At 48.1% G+C, this 13,963-nt stretch overlaps 1 long non-coding RNA gene across 2 annotated transcripts in view; it reads right to left on the minus strand.

Annotated features, from left to right (window-relative positions):
* Nucleotides 1–13,963, minus strand: part of LOC147021726 (uncharacterized) — a 99,769-nt gene that overhangs the window by 75,308 nt on the left and 10,498 nt on the right. For both annotated transcript variants that reach the window (XR_015060900.1, XR_015060901.1), the window contains exon 2: nucleotides 3,065–3,204. This is a non-coding gene — a long non-coding RNA (uncharacterized LOC147021726). The remainder of the gene's footprint in view (nucleotides 1–3,064; nucleotides 3,205–13,963) is intronic.

The following is a 13,963-nucleotide window of genomic DNA, read 5'->3' on the forward strand; positions in this document are numbered from 1 at the left end:
TCTCTGGAAAATGCTCATTATCGATTTGCTGATTACTCCACCCTCTGCCATGACATCCCTCATCCTTCAGACAGGCAGGCTGAAGCCTCTTTCCTCTCTTCAGACCTTGAAGCAAAATCACAAGCTGGTCAAACACTTGGAATATGTTTTTCAATCCTGACAAACCTCACACTCTCATTATCTCTCTCCCAAAGGACCATCTGGCAAACCCTCTTATCTACTTTCTTAACAATCCTCTTAAGGAGGTTCAGTCATTCAAACTCCTGTGTCTCACTATCAGCCATGATCTTTCTTCAGCAAGCCACATTTCAAAGTTCACCGCCAAAGCTAGCCGCTGACTATGCATCCTCCATCATACAAAGTCCTTTCTTGGCACACTTCAACTCCTTTCTATCTGCAAGGTTTTCATCCACAGATTGATGGAGTATTGCTCTCTCCTCTGGGCTGGCTCCCCTGTCTCACATCTTGCTCAGCTTGATATAATGGAAACCAAGGCCTTTGAGATTATTGGAATCTCTCGCGATGAATCCGAGTCTATGGGCCTATCACTTCGCCATCACTGACAGGTCGATGGTCTCTCTGTATTCTTCCACCTCCTTTCTGATCCTGTTCCATCCATCTATCCATTGGGACCATACTCTGTGCAGAGCGTTGGTGCTGCCGAAGCAGTCTCCTTGGCTACAGGTACAATCCTAGACGGGTCACCACTCTGACACAGTATACCAGCAAGCTGGCACTCATTTTGCCAACCTCGGAATGATGACAGGCAGAGTCAACCTCAACTGGTATTAATTCAACAGCCAAATGGGATTTGAACTCAGGATCCTAGGATCCCAAGCCCACCACCCTAACCATTAAGCCAACACTAGGCATGATCCTGCTCCCTCTGCTCTATCCGTGCTTCCATTTCTCCATTGTCTTTCTCCATGCACATGTTTTATTAAATGGTTCATTCAACTCTCACTTTGACTGGTGTAACTTGATCGAGGTTTTAAGTTTTCTTCCACAGTGCGAAGGAGTGGCTGAAAGGGAATAAGTCCTGCCCAAGGAAACCTGGGGCGAGTTAAAAGTTATCTAGTGGGAACCAGTCAAATTCACAATGGATGCCCTTCTGCAGTTGGTGGTGTGTGGAAAGTGTTTATTTTGCAGGGTGCAATGAGGATTTATGGGCTGGGAGTGTGGTTTACGAGAGGTGAGTATTGTTGTGGCGAGAACCCTGGGAGCTGGGAGCCCACCGGCCAGGGTAGGCTGTGAGCCCAGAGGGGCATGCTAAACTTATGGGCCCAGGTACCCAGGTAAGAGACTGGAGTGGCAGCTGCCAGAGTGAGGGCACTGGGAGGAAGCCAGGAAAACTCCCCCCACAATTCAAAATATAGCAGGTAATGTCGGAGGCAGCCTCAGCATCCCGGGGGTGTAATGAATGAGTTAACGCAGGTGATAGACCTGCAGATGGAGCCACACTCCCCAACTGGGAGAATGTGTGGAGGCATGGAGGAAAAGCAGAGGGCCAGGCCCGAATCAGTATTAGCACCAATGTGCGAGGCGACGGGTGATTAAGGTTATTAGAACCAAATCGTTTAAAGAGAGAGTTGTTGGTGAGTCTCTGGGGAGTTGAATTGATGATATAATAATGGCTAGGGTAGTTAGAAATGTTTTGTTTTCCTCTTCCCACGATCCACCACTCAGATGATTGCTGGCCACTAGATTCACCCACTTGGAAATGCATTGGGACCTGCAGACACATTTCAAACTCACACATAGTTTCCCACAGATCCACTTTTCATTGTAATGGATTTTTAATGGATTATTTAGGAATTGGACTGGACATAGTGGGCCATGAGAGACACTCATGCTTGCGACACAGGGATGGAAAAGTGGGGAGATAGTTAAGATAGCACCAAGGACAGAACCAGAATGGACGGGGATAGAGGTGCACGGACAATTACGTGGATATAGAGGGACATGGACCATGATGTGGGGGGGTTAGGGGGGACATGGAGGTTATGGCTGAGCCTGTCCTCGGATCGGCCATCACCACCACCCCCTCAGGAACGTGTATACAAAGAGGCAGTCCAGCATCACCTGCCAGCTTAGTTTGCCTCGATTGCCTTTGCCTTTGCCATGCCATTCCTTGTCTGTTGTTCTGCCCGTTGCCTGCCACCCTTGTCAGGCCCTCCCCAAAGGACCGTCGTCGATTGTAGGCCAAGGACCACTTGTCTTGTGGCCATGCTGACCTGCTGTCAGCCATTGAGAGACTGTCATCAACTGTGTTGACCAAGGGTCATTTGATGATCATGCCGAACTCCTGCTGGAGGATGCTTTTTGCTGAAGATCCTGGATCAGTGTGGGAATTGTATAAAGTGTATAGTGTTAAACTCACCTGGATATGTGTTTAGTATGGAATTTAGAACTGTCTAGATACATGTGTCGGATGAATGTGTGGATAGGTACAAAAGGCATTAGGTTTCATTATTTTCAAAGTGGGGACATGTATGAAACATCCCTTATACAAACAAAATGTTCCACTCAAGGATCCGTAGATAAGGCGATGATGCTAACAGGAACTACATCTGACGTACAGGAGCCGGCAGACTCGGAATGAATCTGATATTAAGGAGGGGGGTAGTGTTGCATTTATAGAAAAAGGACCCCGGGGTGACACAGTCAACATATAAGGAACCTTCAGTTAGACATTTCATGAGTAATTGTGTTTAGTCTGGTTACCTTTCCCTCATAACAGGGATGGGGAAAATGTTTCGTGTATGTTTAGCAGGTTCTATCCCCATTTGTAATTCCCCACCCTCTTAAAATCACCCACCCCCTATCCATCCATCCATCCCAAACTCTCACCACTCCCCTCTCAAACCTCATCCTTTCTTGAAAACCCCCTCCTTCATTTAATCCATTTCAATCTGTCCCGTCCTCAATCCATTTGAATCCTTTTTTTCTTTCTTATTCCCCCTGCACAAACCATATACACATTACGTTACACCGACACCACAATCAAAGCCGTGTTGGTGCTGCCATCTGCGAGGGCAAGTACCGCATCATTGCCGTAACTCACGCTGCCATCCCTGAAGGTGAGTACTGTGCCACCGCCGCCAAGATGTGATGTCACACTGCAGCAAAGGAGAGCCAATGGAGAGCAGGTCAGGGGGTGCTCCAGCCACCCCCCAACCCCTCGAAGCCCCGCCTCACCAATGCCTATAAAAAGACAAGACGCGCAAGTGATCAGCGCTGACTAACGCACCAAAGATCAGGACGAGATCCAAAACTGCTTGCCTTCCTGTCTGTCTGGGAATGGAGTGAGATTAGTTGTGTTGGGCAAAGAGACCGAGGGCGAATGGCGGTGCTAGATCGTTGTGGCGCAGTGTCTCCACAATGACACACACCTCTCATGACACACTGCACTCACACACCCACCGCATTGCCTTTGTTCCTTTCCCCTCCCTTCTCCTCCCTTACCTGCACCTTTAGACCAATGCAAGCCCGCCGGCTTGTGTCAGGTGAGTGAGGGGCCATAACCATGCCTTGGACTTCTTCCTTTCTCTCACTTCCTCTTTCTCTCTGATTACCCTGAAGTGAGTGAAGACAGGTGCATACCTCTGTCTGTCTTGTGTTTAGATAAATTAAGAATGTGTAAGGGGTTCTTTCGAGCTTAGGGGTGAAGACTGTGTGTGTGTGTGTGTGTGTGTGTGTGTGTGTGTGTGTGTGTGTGTGTGTGTGTGTGTGTGTGTGTGTGTGTGTGTGTGTGTGTGTGTGTGTGTGTGTGTGTGTGTGTGTGTGTGTGTGTGTGTCCGCATTTCTGTAAATACTTGCATTGCTGGAAATACGTGCCTTTTCAAATTGTTCTATAAACTTTTTCCAACCTCATCGATTGTCTTTTTCCATCATTAGTTTGACATAACGTACATAATAAATAGATGGGAAGTTGTGCCCCATTCATTTGCTTCATTAGCTTAGCCGACCTCCCACCGACGGTTTCGCTTGGCGATACAAAATAAATCCACAGTGTGGGAAGTTGAGAACGCGGTTCCCCAATTGGGATAACTAAATCAGCGGAAAGGTAACGTGATAAATGGGCATGAAGACCCCACCAGATTTAGTTGCCTCATCCAGCATCCGCAGTTGCTCAGCAACCTATTGGGCCACAGAGTGATTCGTGGCTTGTCAGCTTCAGGGTCAGAGGTTGAGTAGCGGGTCCAAGCCAACCCCTCGTGAACCCTGTGCACTCCCCCAAAACCATAACAACATAAATCTTGTATATCTTGTGTGTACATGTAGGATGCACCCAGGTAGTTGCTTGTATCACACACACACACACACACACACACACACACACACACACACACACACACACACACACACACACACACACACACACACACACACACACACACACACACAGGTGGATACTTCGAGACCTGGGTTGACTCTATTTTACCTTCTGAAACCCACATCTGGAGATAACAACCAATGGCACACTCACACACATGCGTGTGATTATATATGGGCAAACCGGTTCAGTTACAACCTGTGAAAACCACAGAACTTCCCACCATTCCACAGTTATAACCACAATTCTTCACTGCCATATACACTGAAAAAGCTCCAAAAATGAAGTGAAAACACAATAAATAATTTAATTACAGTCAACATGGCACTTAGACACTCACAAATCTAACCAACTCAGAAAGTATCAAAACAATTTGATGAAATTACTCATAGTTTCGCACTAATTATACTCAGTTGTAGTCAATTACACTCATTTTCAACAATAACATTGTCTGTACAGATAAACCTTGATGACTCGGTGAAATTACTAAGTCATCAACACATTATTCTAAACATTCATTGGGAGCAAAAGAAAAACAAAGTATATGAGAGGATATGGCAACGAACAGGAATTGTAATATCAACGCATTTTTCAAAGTATATATATATATATATATATATATATATATATATATATATATATATATATATATATATATATATATATATATATATATATATATATATATATATATATATATATATATATTGTTACGGCTGTGGAAATTAGCAGAGCACCAGAGATCCTTAGTTCAGTAATGCCGATAAGTTTGTGTTCAGATAGATTTCCCCACCGTTGTCTAATGGGATTTATTCGTGTGACGGGGCTGTGAATCTTCAGGTAGCCGTTTTTCTTTTGCTATCGTTATTTTGGACCAACTACAATGCCAACCACCAACCACAATACCAACCACCAACCACAACACCAACCGCCTTTCAACCACCCCAACCACACCCGAATCTCAACAAACCACGCCATCCTCACCACTTCACCCACAACCGCCAACATCACCTAACCACCTTCACCACAATGCCAAAACACCAACCACCTTCTCCACAACCACCAACATCGCTCTCATCAACCACCTTCCCCACACCGCCAACACCACCTAACCACCTTCTCCACAACCGCACTACAACCCTCTCCACATCAAAGAACGTCTCTGCCATGGATGCTCGTCGGGAAAAGAAACAAAGGTGAAGAAAGAAGTTCCAATAACACCTGGGATTTCCCCTCCCCCTTTCCTTCTTTTCCCACGAGCCAGGATGGGGGAGGGGCAGATCGAGTCAGGGGTCAAAGGTAATGTAAAGTGGGGGCCTGATTTTGGGCGGAAAATGGCCCGGCGCCCCACCCGCTTGGGGCCACGGCAACTAATTCTTCTTCCCCCGCGGGCCACAAAGGGAGGGGCGGGAGCCTTGGAAATAAAAGCGCGCGCTGAACGCAGCGTGGAGAGAAGCGAGTGGAAGTCGTCGAGTGGAGAGGGTCGAGTGAAGGGAGTCCAGTGAAGGGAGTCGGTCTGTCTCGGAGAGGTGCGTGGAGGAGCAGAAAAGGGTGTCGTGGTGGAGTTGTGAGCAGTTAAGTCGTGTGAAGGCTCGCGGAGCCTGGAGTCTGGAGTCCCCGCAGTCGGTGGGGAGCTGGAGAGGGACCATCGAGAGTCGCCCAAGCAAGTCACCACGAGGGTGAAGGTAGCCAGCCGGTCTCTCGGAGCCTCTTCCGTCAACCAAGCTCCGTGTCATAAATACCCGAAGGGGTCCAGTCTACCCCCTCGTCTTTGAGGGGGGATTTTCCTTGCTTTTGTTTGTGTGGAAGTTGTGGCGCCGAGTCCGTCAAGTAAAACTGTATAAGTGACTGTACATAATAAATATACGGTCGTAGCGCTTTGTCTTGTTCCTTCCTGCCAATTCATTGCATAAATTGCATGCGTGCTTTTCCATACCTGCATGACTGTATACGTGTGGGAAATAATAAATGTGCTTGTTTGAATGTATCCTGTTCGTCGCGTCATTTTCCCCTAATTGAGCTGCCATATTGAATTTCGGAATAATAGCGGGCTTTTTTAATAGCCAATAATAGAATCGGGTCCAGCGAGGCCTCGCGATAATACCCCGCTCGGTTATCCCAAAACGGAGCGAGCTGCTTAGAGCGGCTCGTGTCCAAGCAGGCCTCGCTGAGGTACAATCTCTCGGTAATCTACCCGCGCGAATAATTAGGAAAGTCGATTATTTGGCAATCGGACCCTGTAGCGCGGGTAGAGTGCAGACAAGGTTGTGGTGTGCTTGGAGCACACCCGTGACTGGTTTTCGGCATTGTTCCAGAAAGTCGCGACTGAATTGTCCGTCCGGTGGGCGTACGGCCGCGATTCGGCTAAAAGCGGCTTCCGCACCCAGCGGGTGCGAATTCGTAACAATATATATTTATATATCTTCTTCTTCTTTCGGCTGCTCCCGTTAGGGGTCGCCACAGCGGATCATCCGTATGATCCGCATCGTGATTTGGCACATGTTTTACGCCGGATGCCCTTCCTGACGCAGCCCTGGTCGCCTCTTACGACACAGGGATATGGTACACCTATTCTAACCGGGGTAGACACCGGCCCAGTATACTTGTACTCATTTCGCCGACCTCGGAAGGATGACAGGCTGAGTCAACCCCCTAGTGTATTAATTCAGTGGCCCAACGGGGCTTGAACTCAGGACCTTTTGGATCCCAAGCTGCTGCCCTAACCACTGCGCCAACACCAGGCTACAATATATATATATATATATATATATATATATATATATATATATATATATATATATATATATATATATATATATATATATATATATATATGGAGTTCATATATCTTTTCCTATTTTGGAGAGAAATAATAGGAGGCATTACTTTTCAACATGCCCTTGTGGAAGAGTGAGGCTGCTACTTACAAAATAGAAGATTCGCCTGCAGGTCACATTTTTACTCCAATCTTCACAAACATCACCAACTTGGAGAGGTAGTGACAAGCTGGAAGCCTTTTTTTTTGAGATCAGTAGGTCAATCGGTCAAAAGGTCCAGTTGACATAAAGCATCACTTTTCAAACTTCCATCCATTGGGACTATACCTTGTAAAGAGCACTGGTGCTGCCAAAGCAGTCTCCAAAGCTATTGGTTACAATCCTGGACAGGTCACCACTCCAACACAGGATACTCAACTGGCTCAATCATCCCAACAAGCTGGTACTTATTTTGCCAACCTCAGAAGGATGACAGGCTGAGTCAACCACACCTGGTATTAATTCCACAGCTGAGCAGGATTTGAACTCAGCACTTCAGGATCCCAAGCCCACCACCATAACCATGAAGCAACTACCAGACATACTTTTCAACTGATTCACATGATATATACAGTATGTATATCGATGTACTTGTATAAAAAACTAAATACACAGGGCAGACGTCAGTGAATACGCCTGTCAGTGAAGCCACGTGACTATATGTCTATTAATTGTGTACCATTTGAAAATTGTCAGGTCAGGCCAGATTAGATCTGTGACTTGCTAAAGGTATCATGTAAACCTGTACTAACCTGTTCCATGGTCGGGTTGTCGGCAACTAAACCGTCTCCCCCACCAGGTTTTTTTTGGTGAGGAGGGTGTTTGAATATGGACACCCAGCAGGATTAAAAACAAAACCTGTCAAAGGGCGGAGGAGCTCCTTGTGAGCCAATGGCCATCCATATCTAGTGCCCAACTGTGACTGTGGACGTCCTCCTGCAGTTGGGTTACTTTTTATTAGGAGGTTGGTGGCAGGATTTGCACTCCAGCCAGCGTAAAACCCTTCATTCCGCAAAACACAAAAACGCAAAGAAATCTGAAAACCTACTCCACGGGAGTACTGCCTGTGCAGCTTCCCTTCACAGGGCAGCTCACCGGATGACAGGATTGGGGCAAAGCCTTCAGGACCCCAATCTTTGACGATAGGAGGGAAACCATGGGGTAACAATCCCAGGTCAGATTGCCAGAGAATATGTCGGGGTGGTTCTGAGGTGTCGTCCACCAGACGGTGGTCTCCTTGGGTTAACCTGAGGCGGTCCCTTCGGGTGAGTGCCTGGAATGTCCTATCCTTAAGAGAGGATGACCACTTGTCTCTGTTATCATCTGAGCTCAAGCGTTTGGACATCGCTATTGCAGCAATCTGAGGTTCGGAAACCGGATTGTGGCGAGATAATGGTGGGTATTTGCACCTACTATTGGTCTGGTCGCACTGATGGTTACCATGCTCCAGGAGTTGTTGTAGCTGTGTCCAATAAGCTGACTCCAATGATAATTGAGGTAACTCCGGTCAACGAGCGTATTAGGAGACTATGGATTCGTCACTCCTTGGGTGCCATTTCTCTGCTCTCTGTTTATGCTCTGACTGAGGCCAGTGATCTCACCGTGAAGGATGCATTCAACGCCACGCTCGAGTCTGTGGTTGATCAGTGCCCCATACGAGATACACTTCTACTCTTGAGGGATTTCAATGCATCGACTGGAACTGATAGGGATAGTTATGAGACATGTGTTGGTCCCCATGGGTCAGGAACTATGAACCAGAATAGCCCCAAGTTCCTTGACTTTGCAAGAAGTCATGGACTTAGGGTAGCCGGTTCATACCTTCAGCACCCAGAAGCTCATTGCTGGACTTGGTATTCCAATGCTGGCGGTGGGCAAAGGAGATTGACCATGTCCTCGTTGATGGTCACTGGAGGATGATCCAGAACTGCAGGGTCTACCAGAGTGCTTAGTTCCTCAATACTGACCACCGGCTTGTTGTAGCAACTCTGAAGCTGCACCTTAAATCCGGGAGAATGGTACCATCCCAGCCCAGGCTGGATGTTGGGAAGCTCAAGGATGAGAGGGGAGCTGAGGAGTTTGCGAACAAGCTGAGTGGAGATTTCGGGGATCTGGGTGCTTTGGGAGGTCCTGAAGAGTTGTGGCGTGCCTTCAAGAATGCTGTCCTTGATGAAGCCGGTGGATGTCTTGGAACTCACCGGAGGGCAAAGAAGAATTTTGTATCTCAAGGGACACTGGATACCATTGACCAGATCCACAGGGCCAGGCTGAATGGCAGAGCTAAGCTGTTCAGGGAGCTGAGGCATAAAACTATACGTGTGCTAAGGGTGGACAAGGATGCCTATGTGCGAGGAATCTGTGAGGGGGTAGAGCATCACCTGTGGTCAAGTGATTCTCGTCCTGCTTACAGGGGAATTCGCGCATTTCGTTCATCCAAGCTCATCCCTCGGTGCACTGCAGTTAGGGCGGAGGGTGGTAGGCTCTTGACAGAGGAGTCCAAAGTGAAGGCCTGCTGGGCCGGTTACTTTGAGTGGTTGTACCAGGTTGATCCACCAGCTCTCAAGTTGGATGTCAGGAGTGTTACAATCCCTGTTGCTCACCCTCCAATCATCTGTGATCCACCTTCGCTTGTGGAAACAGACTGCGGTGAACCGGTTGAAATGGGGTAAAGCTCCAGGGATCTGTGACATCCATGCTGAACTTCTCAAGGCTTGTGGAAATGCTGCACTCATGTCATTGCATGCAGTTTTGTGCTCTGCCTGGAACACAGGCATCATCCCAACTGATTGGAAGAGGGGCCTTGTTGTCCCTCTCTGGAAAGGGAAGGGTGATCGCCAAGACTGCAAGAACTAGCGAGGGGTGACGCTGCTCTCAGTGCTGGGCAAGGTCTTTGCTCGGATAATGCTTGATAGGGTTCGCCACCATCTGCTTGAACACCAGCGTCCAGAGCAGTCAGGCTTTACACCAAAGAGGTCAACAATTGACTGTATCCTTGCTCTTTGGGCCCTCACCGAACCCAGATGAGAGTTTGGGAAGGGGCTGCTTGCAGCCTATGTTGATCTCAAGAAAGCGTTCGATTCAGTGAATCGGGATGCCCTCTGGAGGATTCGTGGTCTTCGTGGGGTGCCACCAAAACTGATTGATCTAATGTCTGAACTCTATTCTGGTACTGAGAGTGCTGTGAGATGTGGTGGTACCATCTCTGACTTATTTCCAGTTGTTACTGGGGTACGTCAGGGGTGTGTACTGCTCCCTACACTTTTCAGCACTTGTATGGACTGGATTCTCGGGAGGATGTCGGAGAGATCAAGAGAGACCACGATGTGGTGCATCATTTGGGAATGTCAAGAACTCTGACCGTGTTTTAGTAGATGCCGCAGTCATCTTTGCGGAGACTTTAGATATCCTTTTGGGGGCCCTCGAGGTGCTGAATGAGGAGTCAGAGCCGCTGGGATTATGGGTTTCCTGGGTCAAAACTAAGATCCAGGCTTTCAATGACATCTTGGATGCTGCTGTCCTGTCTGTGTCTGTTTGTGGTGAGGATGTTGAGGTCGTGGAGAGATTCACCTACCTTGGCAGTGATATTCATGTCTCTGCTGGATGTGAGTCAGAAGTCAACAGACATCTGGGTCGGGCCTGTGGAGTCATGGATTCATTGGATAATGGGGTGTGGCGCTGCTGGTTCCTGTGCGGGAGGATGAAAGTCTGAGTCTTCAGGTCCTTGGTGAGTCCAGTCTTGCTCTATGGATGCGAGGCTTGGACCCTGACCAAGGATCTGAGATGGAGACTTAATTCCTTTCGTACCAGGTCTCTTCGGATTATCCTTGGCTATCGCTGGTCAGACTTTGTGTCCAATGAGTGGTTGCTGAGAGAGACTCAAATGAGATTTGTTACCTGCATAGTCCGTGAGTGTCAGCTGTGGCTGTATGGACCTGTGGCTCGTTTTCCTGACGCTGATCCTGCTCGCCAGATTCTCTCAGCGAGGGAATCTCGTGAGTGGATGAGGCCAATGGGCCGACCACATGCCTCGTGGTTGCAGCAGGTTAATCGGCATCTCAAGGAGATGGGATGGGCCTGGCATCTGCCTGGGGGATGGCCAGACGGAGTCCCCTGGAGTACCGGCGGAAAGTGGATGCAGCGACCCGCTGCTCTTGCGCATGCTCCCATACCTGACCTGACCTCTTTGAAAATCAGTTGCACCCTGACCGCACACATGTACATTGCCTTCAGAAAGTATTCACACCCCTTGACTTTTTACCATTTTGTTGTTTTACAGCCTGAATTTAAAACGGATTAAATTGAGATATTTTGTCACTGGTCCACATAATATATACATATATATCTATATATCAATTAGATTGGACCAGTGCTTGTCGAGAAACAGCGGTCGCAGACACACATACAGACATACATACAGACAGACAGACAGACAGACAGACAGACAGACAGACACACAGAGATTGCTGGAATTATAGATACTAGTGCGGGCCCGTACATGCGTACCCGTACGTGCGGGCCCGTAGGTGCGTGCCCGGCCGTGCAAAAAACAAAAGAAAAAAAAATAAACCAATGTCACCCGCAGGGTGACCCGTATCTTGCCAAAAGGTGACCACGTGTGACTTCTTTAAGGTCACACTGAGGTGAACAGAGCTGCTATCCACCAGGAGTGACTCCTTGAGGAATATCTGCCTACGAGAGATTCCGATGAGAATCGTTCTACAGAGTAACCATGAAAAACATGCGTTTTCCTCATAACGTCACCAAATGACGTCATAATGTATCAAGCTTGACATATCTAGAAAGCACTCATCGAGGTGTTCAATTTGAGGTACTACACGATATGGTTCCTAAAACTTGAAAATTTGACCTTGGGGTCAAATATAATATAACCTTATAATGCTTCATCTTCCTCTCTCACACATGTGGTACTCTTTACTGTTTCACAATGCTCCACTCTTCTGCTATTTTAACAGACTGCTCTCATTTCGACCTCTCCTTCATTCCTTGCCTAAAAAATCCAACTATTACAGCGCTTCTTCTCTCCATGCTCTGAATTCGCCTTCATTGCATCCATCAAGAATTGTGTTAAATCGCATCTCTGACCTAAAACTTTTAAAAACCACAGTTTGCCATGGATGCTCCCTTTCCATCAACCATTCTTTTTTTCCAACTTCAGTGCCAACTCACCCCCCTCACCCCTCACTCTCACTCTCAAAGCAACCATCCCACTCTTCTCCCTCCAAGCCTCCCTCTCACCTCTTTCAAAAATTCCCCCTCACCTTTCTCCCACCTTTCATCCCCCTCACTCTTCCTTCTCTAAGTTGCCCCCCTCTCATCCACCAACCTGCCTCCCTCCACTGCCCTCTCACCTCCATCTCTTCACTCCACCTCCTCAAATCCTCAACTGCCATCTTCCTTGTCTCTTGTCCCCCTCTCTCCCAGCACCACAGAGCCTTTTCTCCTCCTCATTCGGCCCCCTCCCTCGCTATTCTGCAATACCCCACACTCCTTCAGCAACCCTCCTTACCTCCCCCCCTCGTCCCTCGTCCTACCCTCCCCGCCCCTCCACCTCCTGCACCCAAAAGCCTCCTCCCCCTACCTCTTCATTAAAAGTGTGGACCTCAAATATCCGGGGCCTTCGCTCAAACCTTTCAGATCTTTCCATGCAGGTTGCCACTGACAAACCAGACATTATCTGCCTAACAGAAACTTTCCTCTCCCAAAGGCGTGTCTGACTCCCAAGTATCTCTCCCCTGGTTACTCCCTCTTACGGTGCCTTGACAGACCTGAGCCTCGTCCTGGTGGAGGTGTTGCTCTCTTCATCAAAGACTCTATTCCTCACTCTCCCTGCACTGCTCTCACTCCCCCACACCCCCAGGAATACCTCTGGCTTCGGCTTCCCCTCCACTCCCACCTCATGTTTATATGTGTACTGTACCGTCCACCGAACAGTGATGACTCCATCTACACCTCACTCTCCGAAAACATGGACCATCTTCTATCTTCTCATCCAAACTCTCTCTTCCTCTTATGTGGCGACTTCAATTGTCATCACGCCAGTTGGCTAGGTGTGGGTACCTCTCTCACCTGCCATGGGACGTCAGCAAAAGCTTTCTGTGACTCATTGGGACTGACTCAATCGGTCAACTTCCCGACCCGGATCTCAACCAATGGTACTCCATCTCTTCTGGATCTGATTTTGACAAATTTCCCTGACAATATCTGCTGCTCTTCCTTCGCTCCAATTGGTTCTTCTGACCACGTCCTTGTTAAAGTGGACATCTCTCTGGCTGTCATCAGAGAACCACCTCACCGCCGTCGAGTCTGGCATTTCACTCAAGCCGACTGGCAGGGTCTCCGAGCAGCCATCAAACTTACAGACAGGTCTCCTATCACTACTTTCTCAAACATCAACTCATCCTGGGAATTCTTTCAAAGAAACTTGCTCTCCCTCATGCACAGATTTATCCCCTCTCGTGTTCAGTTGTCTTACCCTTCCTCCCGCCCTTGGTTTACTGAAGCTTGTGGCGAGGCAGTTGTCCTGAAACAACTTGCCTTTGCCTCATGGAAAGCAAACCCAACTGAGAGCAATCTCAGTTCTTTCCACAAAGCTCGGAACAAGTGTGTATCTACCCTCAGGAGAGCCAGAAAACAACATCTTTCTCATCTCAAGTCTGAACTCTCAGACCTCTCTCCCTCCTCAAAATCCTGGTGGCGTTTAATCAAATCTGTTTCTGGTGTATGTTCCCCCTCCATCCCCTCCCTTACCTCAAATGGCCGCACTGCTGATTCCACACGTGATAAAGCTGAA

Source organism: Eptatretus burgeri, chromosome 8 (assembly GCF_056783735.1).
Source record: "Eptatretus burgeri isolate ZD-2024b chromosome 8, Ebu_testis_v1, whole genome shotgun sequence".
NCBI lineage: Eukaryota > Metazoa > Chordata > Myxini > Myxiniformes > Myxinidae > Eptatretus > Eptatretus burgeri.